A 15,015-nucleotide genomic window follows, 5' to 3' on the forward strand; every position below is an offset into this window, starting at 1 on the left:
ACTAACATAATTAAACTGCTTAAATGTTATTACACTGTCATTTTCCCCCACCATCATATTATCTCTTACTAATAATAAAAAAACATGCATCAACTCGGGAATTCCCCTTATTAGCATGCAACAATTTATCATTTCCTGCCTGACAGAGTAGCTGGAAAACAACAGCTTTGCAGGCATCTACTGTCACATCATTATTGTCACGGAAAAGTATATGTTATTTAGAGCCATGAAATGTCCCTGGGCTGAGGCAAGTCGTGCAGCAGACTTGACATTTAGATCTAAAAGTTTGCGTGCCTCCACGCTGGCCCCTGAAGACAGAGGGGAATTAGGGTCTGATCCATGCTCAGAATCAAGGGTGCTCTCACTGTGCAGCGGCAAACATGCCAAATCTTCAGAGGCATCGGACAAGAAGCGCCCCATCTCAAACCATGTAGAGCCAGATGTCAACACTTGTCTCGACTTGCAATCCTCCAACAAAATCCTGTATTATTTTTATGAGTCCAGAGAGAATGCAATAAATCAGAGAACAATCATTCTATTTTTAGAGAAGACGACATTTTGATATTTTTATTGAACCAATGAAATTAGTGTGCTTAATTAATATGGTGTTTAACATTGCCATCTCCCAGCTTTGAGTTTCACATGCCGACATGCCCTGCCAGTTAATGTAAAAATAGCTTTAGAATGGTAAGGTTCCCAGTGTCAACACCTGGGGCACTTGTCATAGTGAACACTGCTGGTCTGTAGTGTTGCCCTGTTTCCTGGCCCTGACAGCATTAAACAGTGTTGACCAAGCTGGTGTGCCAGGGTGGATGAAAAAGTGGCGTCTCCACAGCACAATATTCTATATGCAAATGGAAATGCACACTCACTTTCAGGGTAAACATTTCCAAAACTTAGGGCCAAAAAACAGCTCAGCTGACATTAAAACAACTAAGGGAGAAATATGACGTAAACTACTTTCACTCTAATAAATTATGTTTCCTGAAGGTAAAATTGGTAAAGCTGTAAATCTTCTGACATAGAGCCAGCCTAGTTGCCAACTGCAAAGTCAACTCACATTTCACACAGACTTCCATGTAATGTGTGTGTAAGTGAGTTGAATGGGACCCTTAATGAAATCTGACATGATTTCACAAGTGTGGTTAATGACACCTGAGAAACCACAAGCTGGGTCAGGTTCCTGCGAAGACCTGACATTTCAGTCTTTGTATAGGGAATGACCTCACTGCACTGAACATGCTCTTACCATCTGCACCACTGTCCCACCATCTCTGCACTTTTGGAAAAGAGAAAAACCCTCCAGAGATTGTTAATGGCCCACACTGACAGGAATAAAGAGATTTAATCCGTGTGAATTACACACATTATAAATGAGTTTAGATGAAAGAAACCACAGCAGAGTTGCTGACTTCGTCTGCTGTGCCTCTGATCGTGTGGGGGTGTGGGCTCAGGCTACTTCTGTGAAACAAAGTTAACGTTTTGGTTCATCATGCTGCGTCAGGTTTTAAAAAGCGTGATACACGGATTTAAAATGATCTGGCGCGCTCCTCCCACTCACGACGCCCACAGTGATGGCCGATTTAAATGAAGCCATACAAAAGTCCAAAGGAGCCAGAAATCCAGGCAGTCGAGAACGATCGGCCACTGATAAGGTACAGGTACCTCAGGAAAACTGCAGGCGCAACGTGCCCACCTACATGAATACATCCGCGCTCTGACACGCCCTCCTTGCGCATTCAACGTGACGTCCTACAGCAAACACCGAGCGCCCGAACAAACAGCGTTTCAATTACCAAGCACGTGCACTCCACTGGCAGGCCCCCGCTAATCCCTCGGGCGCCACGTAAGGACATGTAAAGAAAACAGAAACTGGAAGTGGCAATTATGCAAAAAGTGTATTGCAGGACACAACACTATAGCATACCCTGTAAATGTACCCCCGATGTGCACGCACAATGGGGGCAAGAATGAGAAGATCACACACCCTTACTCCAAGTACACCATTTGATATTATAGAAACGCATGGGATTCTCGTAAAAAAAACAAAAAAACCACGAGATCAGCGTGGGATGCCCAGAGCTCCTTCTATTCATGTCGATAAATTGGACTTGATCGACAAATTGCCTCTTTGATCTTTTATTTATACAGTATGCGACGATATGAATTCAATTGTGTTTATCAGGAAAACGTGACGTAGCAAGCAATGTTACAAAACCGCATTAGTGACACATTTCTTAATGTATGAAGATAAGCAAAAAAGTAACACGCCATTAGCTAATTATCGTAGAAATCGACAGACATAGCTTGCATTCCCAGTTCTAATTGACACTCGGGCGTGCAATCCTGCTTGCTATATGTCCCAAGTGACAGCGCACGGTTCACAACTGAGAAAGTGGATGCACAGGTCGCGCTTGCAGCTGTTTCAGCATCTATCAGTTTAGCTAACATTAGCCACTTAATGCCTGCAAAAATAATCTAGGTATTTCAGTAAAAGTATTCACTTAAAATGCAGTGAACTACCACTTCCCTAGTTAATATTATGTTCTAATATTGGGACAGAGCCAGATTAAAAAGAAACGTCAGGTGCTTCGTCTGAGCCGATATCAGGGCTAAATTATAAAGCGAATAATACATTTAATTGTGCATGCTGCGACTGGTAGTAGTAGTGACTTGGCAGAGACAAGTTCAACTCTGTTGAAGTAGCTGCGAGCTAATTCACTAACTCTCGCACTGACAGTTGGTACACATTGATCCAAGCGAGTGATACGCAAATGTGACACTCAGCTGCCCAAGCTACGATATAGTAACTTGCGGAGCGTGTTTATAATACATAACTTTAGGCAATACGATATCGTGCAGGACAGTAGTTGAAGTTTCCGTTAATACAGCTAGCTGCATGACTAATTAGCAAGCTAACGATGCCAAGCTGCCGTGCGTGGTTAGCTAGCTATGTAGTTTGCGAAAAGTGATATTACCAAGCTAGTTAAGCCCAGAGATGCATGGAGGACACCAGCAAGCAAGTTAGCAAGTGCTACCTAGCTAGTCAATCTCAGTTTAACAACTCTACCAGTTAGTGCAAAATCGAAATGAAAAAACATATTTATCATATTGTATCCTTACTGTCAGAACAGTGTGATACAGCTGTATCGGTGTAAGCAGACCACGGTTTGCACTGGAACGTATCCGGACTGGGTATTTTACGATCCAATGTCGCCATTGCTCTTCCTTCTTGTTGATTTTTTCCTTTCCTTCGCGGCCAGCACGCGTTGCTTTTCTCTTCGCACACATCGAATTATATTTCGCCAATGATCCAGATGTATCACATGGAACATTTACAACCAATTATAGAAGATTATAACTTTACCTCGGTGAGAAAAACAACTCGCCAAATGACACACACTTGCAAAGCGTCTGACATCATTTTCGGCAAATTCCGTTTTCGTTTCGGTGTCTGACGAGTGGGAGTATCTACGAGGGTGCTCAGGCAGTGTGGAGTTCAAGAAGTCACGTTTTTCCATCGACACGCGTGCTGTTTCTCTTGGTAAAATATGGAAAACCATATACATGCTTATTGCACAGTATAATGAAACCCGTTCATTATTTCTTAAAATTATAGATTGTACTGATTATTTTCAAGTGCACATGGTTAAAATACACACTAAATGTATCCTACTTTCTAGTTATGTTAATACTTACATACATCTTGAACAATATAATGGCTCGCTTTATTACATTGATTGCTTTGGTGATATAATGGTGTATTACTGTTATTTGCATTTATTTCAAGGTCATTGCCTGAAGACTTAAGAAAGTTTTGGGTGGTTGTTTTACATTTACTATGCACTTCAGCTTGAAAAGTCCCCTTGCTGCTTTTCTTAGAATCTTACATGCTCTTCCAGGGGTAATCATTAGGTGGCGCTCAAACACAGTATTTTCAGTTGTTAAGTCATCATTTACCTGTGTCTCTTGCGTACCTGCATCTGTATTTTAACAAAAATATATTTTTTATGTCTACAATAAAAAAAAACGAATTATGCCTAAAATTCAAACATATATGCAGCCTCTATATTATGTACACTGTAATTAGAGGAAAGAATAGTGCAAGAAAAGAGAAAAAATTAACAAATCAACTGAACTAATATTATCTGACAGCTGATAGACTTGGGTGTAACGTTTCCTTCTGGTGCCTGCTGTCTAAAAAAACAGCTGACTGTGATGGGATGGTCCAGGGTAGGTAGAGTCACATATGTAGTAGAGGTAAATAAATTTGGGAAATACCTCTACTTGTGTATCTGAACAATCAGTTCTGCACCAACATGTACATGTTCAGGTCTTACACCATCCATGTGCATTTGCCTTCACATTTCCACAACCACACACAATCTTTCTCAGCTCCCAGTTGATCCGGATATTAACAACCCAATGGCACAGGCTTAATTACCTACCATTACGAAGGCAAGATAGCATGCCCAACTGTATTCCTCTGCAGATTAAATATTCATATTGAAAGCACACAATGGTCAAGCTATTATAGCTGCCATGTTCTGGTGTGGTAGTTTAAAAAAATGTTCATCTACCAGGTGGGGCAATGTATTTAGCCTTTTGGTTTCAGTAAATATGCACTGTTGATGAAAATGTTAAATTGAAGAAATGTGAGCCTCTTACCCTGGATCAATATGAATGCCAAGTAAAGACACAATGGCAGCTATGAAGGAGCTGTAAACATTACTGACATCTGCTCATCAAGCTAATGAAACCTGTGCATTGGCCTTTTCAAGATGTCCTGTGGTCTAAAGTGACTAAGCAGAACCACATGTCCTACAAATTAGATTTGACTCAAATATTAGAACAGAGTATCAGATGGAAATGATGGCCATAAAGCTCTGTAACCACCAACAGGCCTCCTAGCAACATGGTTTTAAAGGACGTTCTTCGCCCGTTGTCTGGCCGTGTTGTCGGTACATTCCCCAGAAGGAAGAGAAAGAGTCTGAATGGCTTTGAGACAGGACGTGCGATGCACACGTGAAGAGAAAATGGACTACAAAAAACTCAAATGGGTTATGTGCCTTGTTTTGGGTATGACATTACTACAAGGTAAGATTTTAGTTGTGTGTGTGTGTATATGCATATATGGGGTGGGGCTATCTTTGGTTATATTACTGACCCCTTATTCTAAATTCCTCATGGAAGATTACATCATTCCCATAGCGACATTTGAATGAGATATGCGGCCAAGTAAGCATGCGGCTAAGGAACTCTTATTCCAAGGTGACAAGCTACAGCTCTTGTACTGTGCCATGTCTCCATATAAGTTGCCATTCAGGCACTTCTTTTTTATACGTCTTCTGCTGCTGTATCCTATCCACTTGGAGGTTTGATGCGTTGTGTGTTCAGAGATGCTCTTCTGCATACCAATGTTGTAATCTGTGGTTATTTGCGTTACTGTCAGCTTTGATCATTCTGGCCCTTCTCCTCTGACCTCTCTCATTAGCAACATGTTTTTACCCGCAGAACTGCTGCTCACTGGATGTTTTTTGTTTTTCGCACCATTCTTTGCAAACTCTAGAGACAGAGAACAGTGCTGTCTATGCTACTCCATCATACATCTAGCCCACCTCTCTCATTACATTTGTATGTGGCAGGGCAGGGAGTGCAGTCATGCCCAGGGTGTGGTGTCATTAATATCCCACGTAATGTTCATTACTAGCGCTGTGTAGCGATGCTACACTCAGCCGGACGGAGCTAAATCTGTGAAATTGATACATTATGAATGGTTAAATAAAGTTATTTTGAGTGTGATTTGGATTACCCAGGCACAGCTGCAGTTGTCACACTCACTGGCCTGCCAGGAACAGCAGAGGTGCCCGAGAACAGTCCCGCCAGTACAAACGTCTTCTCCTTCGATGTGTCCTTTTCCCACGGAGCTTCCATGGCTTCTGGGTACCCCCATGTCCTGAACACAAATCCCCTCACCAGGGCTTTTCTTGTGTCCATGGTCAACCCAAGCAAAGCTGAGGTGAGACCTGTGTGGTTGGTCTGGCGAGAGATTGCAGTTGTAATTGCTGTTGTTTCTGTGTCCCAAGGGATAGGCATTTTACAGCACACTATCTGCCTGCAGCACCAAGGCACCCAGTCACCACTGGGCAAACATACAGTATGAGCTGAGAGGGAAAAAAAATCGTTTTCATTTTCAAAAGCAGCACAGTTTCACAGTTAAAAACATGAAATACAGATTCTTCCACAGAAAACATACAGATATTACATCTACCTTAACCCCTCTCCATGAAATTGAAATTACATATTCGATCTTGCATTCAGCATTTGAATAGATTCTGGGATACAATTTCTGGCACAGTGCCATTTACACCACTTCTTATTGACCCAATATTATCCTTCATGCAATGACTTTTGTTTTACACAGGTAACTGTTACTGGAACCCCAAGGCTTGATTTCGAGACGGCCCCCAACAGCTTTGTTTTAGAGATCCTTGTGGTGGACAGTGAAGGAGACGCTGCTATTGGGACACTGACTGTCCACCTCAAAGATGAAGATGAAGCCCCTGTCTTTCTGGATGAAGGTGGGAGTGGATGGATGGAAAATATTTTTGTTTAACATTAAGTGCTTCCAAAAATATCAAGTTAAAAAAAAACAAATAGGTCACGTCATTAGGGCAACAATGAAGCTAACTAGTCAAGTTTGACAGAGATGGCAAAATGGCCATACATGTGCATATGTATAAGCACAGTCAACATGAAAACATCAAAACTTTTAAAGATAATAAGCTACATGTTCAAATGGTGGATTCCTTTTATCATCCTTCTGGTCTGTGAAATGTTAGGGCAGGGAACCACAACAGGTCTCATGCTGCCAATTCACCTGAGTCTAATATGTTTAATGTTCCAGACTCAGTCCTCTATACCCTTGAGAAGTCCCCACCAGGAATCATATATCAGCCAAGTGTATCTGACCCTGAGAACAAGCCCCTTACCGTAAAGCTTTTGTATATTTTTGTATAAATCTCTCTCTCTCTCTCTCTCTCTCTCTCTCTCTCTCTCTCTCTCTCTCTCTCTCTCATCTCTCTCTCTCTCTCTCTCTCTCTCTCTCTCTCTCTCTCTCTCTCTCTCTCTCTCTCTCTCTCTCTCTCTCTCTCTCTCTCTCCCTCCCTCCCTCCCTCCCTCCCTCCCTCCCTCCCTCCAATCCTGCCACTCACACTTTTTTTTCTGGGATTTGGGGGAGGATAATTAAGATTGATTTCATTTTTTATCTTTCATTCAAATATGTTTTTAAACACAGTGGAGGGGAGCCTCTCTCACTCCCTCTCTGTTGTCTCTGGTTGCCACTGTCTGAATGTGTTTTATCTATTCATCCAGTTTGCTATGACTCCTTCAAACCCAGCATTCAACGTTGACGGACAAAAAGGATCCCTCATGACTACTAAGCAATTCGATTATGACACTGACCCCAGGAGGTGAGACTGGAGCCCCCTTCCAAGTCTGAGGTTGTAAATATAAAATGGTAAATGTAGTGCAGGTACTGAAGCCTCTGAGAGGAAATTAAGGAGGAAAATGTTTATCTCAAAGGAAGTACTGATACTAAATCCCAAGGGACAATTTAATATCTTGAGGGACTTAAATCTTTATCTCAAGGAGATGATGTAATATTTTTCACGGCCTACTTATTAATGTGATAGTATTACATCCTTATCTTGAGGGAATTATATATTCTCCAAGGGAAATTACATCTTTATCGCATTATCTCTGTGTTAAGTGTCTTGATCCATAAAGAAATTGAGATATTTATGTAAATATTCTCTTTCACGCAATCTTAGGCAATGTAATGTTTTACAGTGGGTTACAGGTAGTTGTCAAGAGGCTTTTGAACCTGAGAAACCTGTCAAACATGAGATGAACAGATATATTTTTAAAGATGAACTAAGAAACATTATGCCAAATGTGCTCTACCTGCACTAGTGAGCTACTTGCACTAATGATATACTATAGACACCCAAGTGATCTATCTGCACTGATGATCTGCATGCACCAGTGATCAGTTATTTAAACCTTGAGCTCAGATCCTGCACAGCTAAGCTGATGGACTGCAGAGTGGAAATCAAGCTACACATTACAGAGTGTGCCCTCCCAGTTCTTGAAGGACATTGCAAGCATGGGACAAGCATTTGTTAATTCCATGTTAGTATGTGATGATCTCCACTTGAATGAAAGAGCCTGTAATCACATGGTCTGTTTGCTCCTGCAGTTATAGCTTCGACCTCACTGCAAGTGACGGAACAAACACGGCAGTCAGAACACTGACGGTCCTCATCGTCAATATAAACGACAACAAGCCACAGTTCTTAAAGTGAGTTACTTACACATGTTCCTCATCTGGAGTTTATATGATAGAAAATATTTGTTTTAATAGAGAGTTTGTCGTGTGGTTCCTTCACAGCAAAATCACAGCATTTACCATTCCAGAGGAGCTGAACCCAGGATACATCATTACTAACATTACTGCAGTGGTCCCTGATGATGTGTTTTACATCGGGTATGTCCTCTACTCCATCAGCCTCAACAGCTACCTCGCCATTCATGCACGTGAGTCCTTGGATCACCTTCACCGTATGGGTGCTGAATCAAGTCTGATTCAAATTGTCTGCTGATTTGAACCTTTGTTTGTAAAAACAAAATATCCCTTTTTGATAGCTGTTTTTACTCCATTTCTCTTCTTCTTGGAGCTGGTAATTGTATTATTCTCTCATCAATATATCACCCACACCCACATAACAACCTCTGCACAGAAGAATGTGCACTCCTCACATCCATGAGCAAGCCAGTGACTATAAGTCATACGAGATACTACAGGACAGCTAGCATGATCAGCCAGCCATCATGGCTACTGAAGGAGGTCACATCGGTTAGAATGTGTTGCTGCATTCTCAGAAGCTCAAATAGTTACAGCCATTGTTCATTGTTCACAGACCACCTGTACGTAGCCTGAATATAGCCATATTTTCACCATGTCTAGTGGAACCTAAGAAGAGCATATTCTTTCCATCAAACATGGGCTGCTCCACCTTTGGTTTATATCTGTGTATAGTCTGCAATCAACCTGCTGAAAGTTACTGAGCTCCCAGTGCAGTTAGTGGAGGTTGTCAGCAGGTACCAAATTAGACCAATTGTGCTATGGAGTGAATAACCTGCCAACTAAACCTTCCTCCCAGGGTGATGTTATGGCTTGTTATTGTGAGTCATGAGCCACTGTTGGAAGGACATATTATACATTATAACAAAGCTCTCAGAACAAATACCGTACCACTTCCACCTCCGGAATCAAAGGAATTCAATTGGATTGATCTGAAAGCTGTCAGGAGTGTTTGCCAGCTGTGAGTGTTTGTTCCTGCCTTTCAGATACAGGTGTTGTCACCATCGCCAGCAGAATGGACCGTGACAGCAATCCCCTGCGGGATGATCCCACCATAACTGTGACTGTGACGGCCACGTACCACCCCCCTGGACCCCCCCTGTCCCACTCCATCAAGCTCACCGTCACCGTCACAGACATCAATGACAACGCTCCCATCTGTTCTCCTGACGCCCAGAGGCATGTCTGAACCCCGCCACCCCTGAGTGCTATAACATCAGCTCAATCACAAAGACATTAAGACTATCATAAATGGCATTGATAGCATGTTTAGACTTGTTTTTGCTATCATTTTAGCATGCCCTGTAATTGCCCTGTAGGAACCTAGATACAGTAAACAGTCCATAGTATGACTTCATAGAAGTCAGTGGCTCGTCAGTCAAATCACATTTTCTCTCTCTCCAAATCTGTCCAGAGTCTGCAGCACAGATTAAAAATCAGACTTTCACACTGTGGCCTGCACTCATACACATTTCTGTGTAGGCCCTAGATAGATTGTAGTCCTTCCCCCTACATTCCCCTACAGTCTTGTGCCTGTCTCCCTGGGGCATGTTTGTCCCATATTTTTACCTTCGGGGTATTGTGCTGTGCTTGTCTCTTCAGGGTTTGTTTTTCCAGTAACAGATAAATTGTTGTTATATGCTATTAATCTTCAGTAATAACTAATAACTGAATTACACTTTCTTATACAAATATTTGTTCATATGATATTTCAGAAGTGGTTTTCCAGACTATTCTACACAAGATTACAATCAATATTATGTACAGGCTTTGTGGAGTTCCTTCAACCCACCCTTCTTGAGATGTTCTCCTTATCGAATGTTTTCAGGAGAGCTCTGACGGAGACAGAGGCCTTGGGGACCGTAATCACCACAGTGACATGCCAGGATAACGATGTGGATCCTATGTTCACGATGCACAGTTTCACTAGGCTTTCATGCCTTGGATGCAATCAGCTCTTCGATCTGAGCCCCATGGGGTCCATCACGGTGAGTGGCCTGATTGACTAACCATAGACCCCACCCCACGGGACTCACCCACTGGTTCCCAAACCCCAATAAAGAGACTACAATCCAGAGGGATTACTCGCACTCCTCCTATGAGACAGAATTACTACATACTAACCTGTGCTTTCAGCAGTGTTGTTTCTGTTTAGAAAGGGCATCCACAATAGATCTGTTTTACCCCCAAATTGCCCTGTAATTATAGTAAAGTAGTCCCATATTCATTGCCAGTGAATGTCCTATCACACACAGGTATATACATTATTGTTAAGTGTGGAAAAAATATATTTGTACTGGAAAACATTACCATGAACCACAAAAGTATGCTAGAATATGATGCTATTAACGTTATTAACCTGGCAGTAAATATTTGATGCTATTAATGTTATTTACCTGGCAAGTAGTGTTTGGCTATAGGAAGCACTAGGATAGTACAATTTCAAATGGCTTTATTAGAGTTACACTTCCATTCATTCCCTCTGCAGCCTCAGCCTACATGTAACTAAAGCTCCTCTGTGTGACAAGTTTTGCCTGAGTCACCAACCAAATATAACTGCACTCTACCTGCATGATTTATGAATGTAGCTTAATAACTGATGGAGAAAATGCTGTAATCCTACCTGGAGCAAGTGAAAGATGTATACTCATCAAGCTCCTCTGTGAGTGATCTCCTTCCTACTGGCCTGAGCTACAGGTATAAATGAAAAAAATGTTTCAATCTTCCACAGTTAACTGGGAGCCTGGACTTTGAGGATCCCAATAATCTTTACACTGGAAATCATTACAGCCTTTTAGTGGAGGCGGTTGATGCGGACGACACTTCTCTAACAGGTGCGATGCCACAGGCCCTGTAAGGCGAATCCGGTTTTGAGAACATGTTTTGACAGTTTGAATTGAGCAGTAATCCACACATGCCCATACCTGTGCAGGTGATGCCTACATTGATGTGACGGTGACCCCAGTAAATGAATACCCCCCTGTCTTCACCCCTACATCCTACTTCTACAAGATCTCAGAGCTTCTAGGAAGTAAGTGTTTTTTCCACACTCACCACAATGCTCCAGAATACCTAAACACCCATCAAGGAAGTGAAGTACAAAAGCAGTGGGACAGCACAGTGGTGCAGTGAGTAGTGCTGCTACCTCACAGCAAGAAGCTAATGAGTTTGAATCTCGGCCCTGTGTGGTTTGCATGGTCTCCTTGTGTCTGCCTGGGTTTTCCTGTACTCCAGTTTCCTCCCACCGTTCAAAGACATGCAGGTTATGTTGTGGTATGAGTGAATGATGTGTGGGCCCTGTGATGGATCGGTTGCCTATCCTGACCTACCCTGCCTTTCACCCAATGTATGCTGGGATTGGCTCCAGTCTCTGGAAAACCCTGACCTGGAATAAAAAGTTCAGAAAATGGATGAATGGATGGACAAAAGCAGCTTCACATCTAAATTTAAAACCTGTAGCTTCTCGATTACTCGGGGGTATATCACGAAGCAGGATTATTGACTTTGCTGGATAGATTCACCAAGTAAAACCTGGAACCCTTTCAAAACAGGAACATGGACTGAAGTAAAAACAGCTGTTCTGGGTTTTACTCTGTGGACTAACTCAACTAACTCAGTATTCCTGCTTCATGATATATGCCCCAGGTCCCTTTACTCACACAACATTATTCTGTTCCCACTGAGATTACCAACTGTATATTAGTAGTTTTTAGTGCTGGATCAGTTGGGATGTTCTACTGATGTGCATGGCCTCACCATCTGCACTTTTCCATGGCTTCTGTCCCTGGTCCAGGGGGGGCAGTGATTGGTCAGGTGAACGCGACTGACAGGGACTTCCCTGCCAATGGCATAAGGTATTCCTTCATCTCTGGCGGAGGCACCGGCGACCTGAGCAACATCTTCCATCTGGACCCCGAGCATGGGACCATTGCTCTGCTCACGCGACCAGACTACGAGACCACCCAGACCTACGAGCTTGTCATCCAAGCCGTGGACAGAGATCCCATCAAGCCCCTCTCAGCAACAACCACGGTGAACACATGCACACAACCCATCCAATCACAAGTCACCAGCAAACCAATCAAACAGCAGAGATTTTCATTTGGTTCAGTACTTTCATTTTATTCAGGACAAATTTCCAAGCAGGATTCCACTGTACACACACAGCTACAGGAACTAATATAATAATGTTCTAATTCTGCTCATTTGTAATTACCTTGTGAGTAATTACAATTGCAAATGAAACTTATTTTATTATTAAACATATTTAAATATTTCTCACTGCAAAGTCTTTTCATGCAGTTTGCTATACAAACATGCATTATTTTCCCATGACTGCTGTTCATGGTCAGTTTGTACCGTCTTAGGCACAACATAGGGATCCTTACGTTTCCTCTACTTTCTGAAGCATTTAAAAAAATTATCTTCAGGTCACTGTTAACATCACTGAGGCCAATGATGAGCCACCGATATGTGGACCCAATAAAACCAACCTCGTAGTCCCTGTGGACCTCCGCCCAGGATCCAATGTCCAGAGCTTCATCCTCACCTGTGCGGACAAGGACTCCCCTGCTGCGTCCTTCATCTACACCATCTCAGGTACATCATCTTCCTCATCATCTCCACCAACCATCGTCATCACCACTGGAGCTCTGTGTCATTCAGCAGTGGTTAAGGCACTTGATTTGAACTCAAGAGTGAACTAGCTTCAGGTCCCAGGTGTGACACAGCTGTGGTACCCTTTAGAAAGCTATGCAGTCCAAATTACTTATGAATATTCATCTGTATGAATGGATTATGTAAAACTACATGTTAAACTGTAAATTATGTATACAGCCCAGGGGGAAGACATCCGTTTTAAACCCACACAGCTATGCTACACTTCACCTAATGGTACATTTGTAAAGAGCAATGATTCCCATATCAAGAGTCATATACCTGTGGATAAACAATCTTTTACAAGGTCTTGTTTTTTTTCCCCCAATTGTGGACACAACCGCTGTAGTTCTCCCGAGCACAGCATCCCAATCTGCTTCCTGTGTCCTGTGTTTGGCCCCTGCAGGAGCCAGCAATCTCAACCGGCATTTTGTGTTTTCCCCTGCGTCGGGAACCAACGTGACCAGGCTCATCCTGAGGGAGCCCTTTGACTTCAGCAGTGGCCTGGACAGGGTGTGGCAGTACCAGCTGATTGTCCTCATCTCCGACGCAAACCTGATGGCTGGGGAGCCCGAGCCCAGGGAGGAGCCCCGGACCGGCACTGTGGTTATTAACATCGAGGTGGTGGACCCTGACCTCACCACCAGCATCACCACGACAACTGTGAGCATTCGGGCAGACGTTTCAACACCCTTCTTTTGTAACACCATTTTGGACGAAATATCAGTACCCAGACAGTGTCTAATATCAACCCTTCACAGGGATGTTAGATCCAAAATGTAGTAGACACCCTTCCGATACACCCTTGATACAAAATGTATCTAACACGGATGTTAGATACCTTTTTTCTTGTTTTGCATGAAACAAGACTGCGCTGATCAGAGAATTACCTGATTACCTAAGTATATATTCTAGCCTCGCATCACGTACATCGCCGTGAGAGAGAACACGTTTGACGTGAACGACTGGTACGTGACCTTCATCTCCGTCCTGGGTGCCTTGCTGCTCCTGGCCATTCTGGGATACCTGCTCTACCTGTGTGGGAAGTATCTCTCCACCCTCGACTGCAACTGCTGCGAGCCCCAAACCGTGGAGGATATAGAGACCCTGTAAGTGTTTCTCCTCCACTCTACCTTCCACACGTCTCTCACACCTTCAATATGTGTCCTGCCCCTCTCACACTGCACCTAAATATGATTGGATGAAACCAAATTGGGAGAATTTGGTTTCATTTAATGTAAAATGTCTGACTATACTGCATGAAGTATGTACAAGTAATTTCCACTTGATCACAGTTATTAACATGGTTCAGATAGTGGAGCCTTATGAATCTTTTTCTCCAAAGAATAAAAATATAAGGTTAGTCAGAGAGGTGTGAATTAGCCTGTTACAATATTTCATTTCTAAAGGTTGGTTTCCTTTTCTTTCAGCGTCCCGGTGAAAGGTACTGAACAATATTATGAAATATACATAACACATATCCATTAATGTTTTTGAAAACTGCTTTTTACAATGACTATGCTGTGTTTCTAGGACCTGTCCAGCGAGAGATCGTAACGGTAAGGTGTTCAGTTTAATATACTCTGAGTGTGAGCCACAATGCTTTGAATGCTTTGCCATTGTAGGCTGTGAAACATCTATTTTTCTACTACTCTTATTTTCTCTTTATAGGAAATTACAAAGATCCGCACTGTGTTTGATGGGGAAGCAGTAGATCCAGGTAAATTTGCTCTCAAAGACAGCAGTCTTACACAAGTACAGTGATACATAAAGCCTATCTTTATGTATCATTTTTGTAGGACTATCTAGAATTGCATGACAGCCACTACCCTGATTGGTCAATTGCAGTAACAGGGCAGATCTACAAGTACAACACTAAGTCTGGTGCCAGGAGGTGGAAGGACGACACGGCTGAGTCTAAGATAATACAGGTG

Source organism: Conger conger, chromosome 8, assembly GCF_963514075.1.
Source record: "Conger conger chromosome 8, fConCon1.1, whole genome shotgun sequence".
Classification (NCBI taxonomy): Eukaryota; Metazoa; Chordata; class Actinopteri; order Anguilliformes; family Congridae; genus Conger; species Conger conger.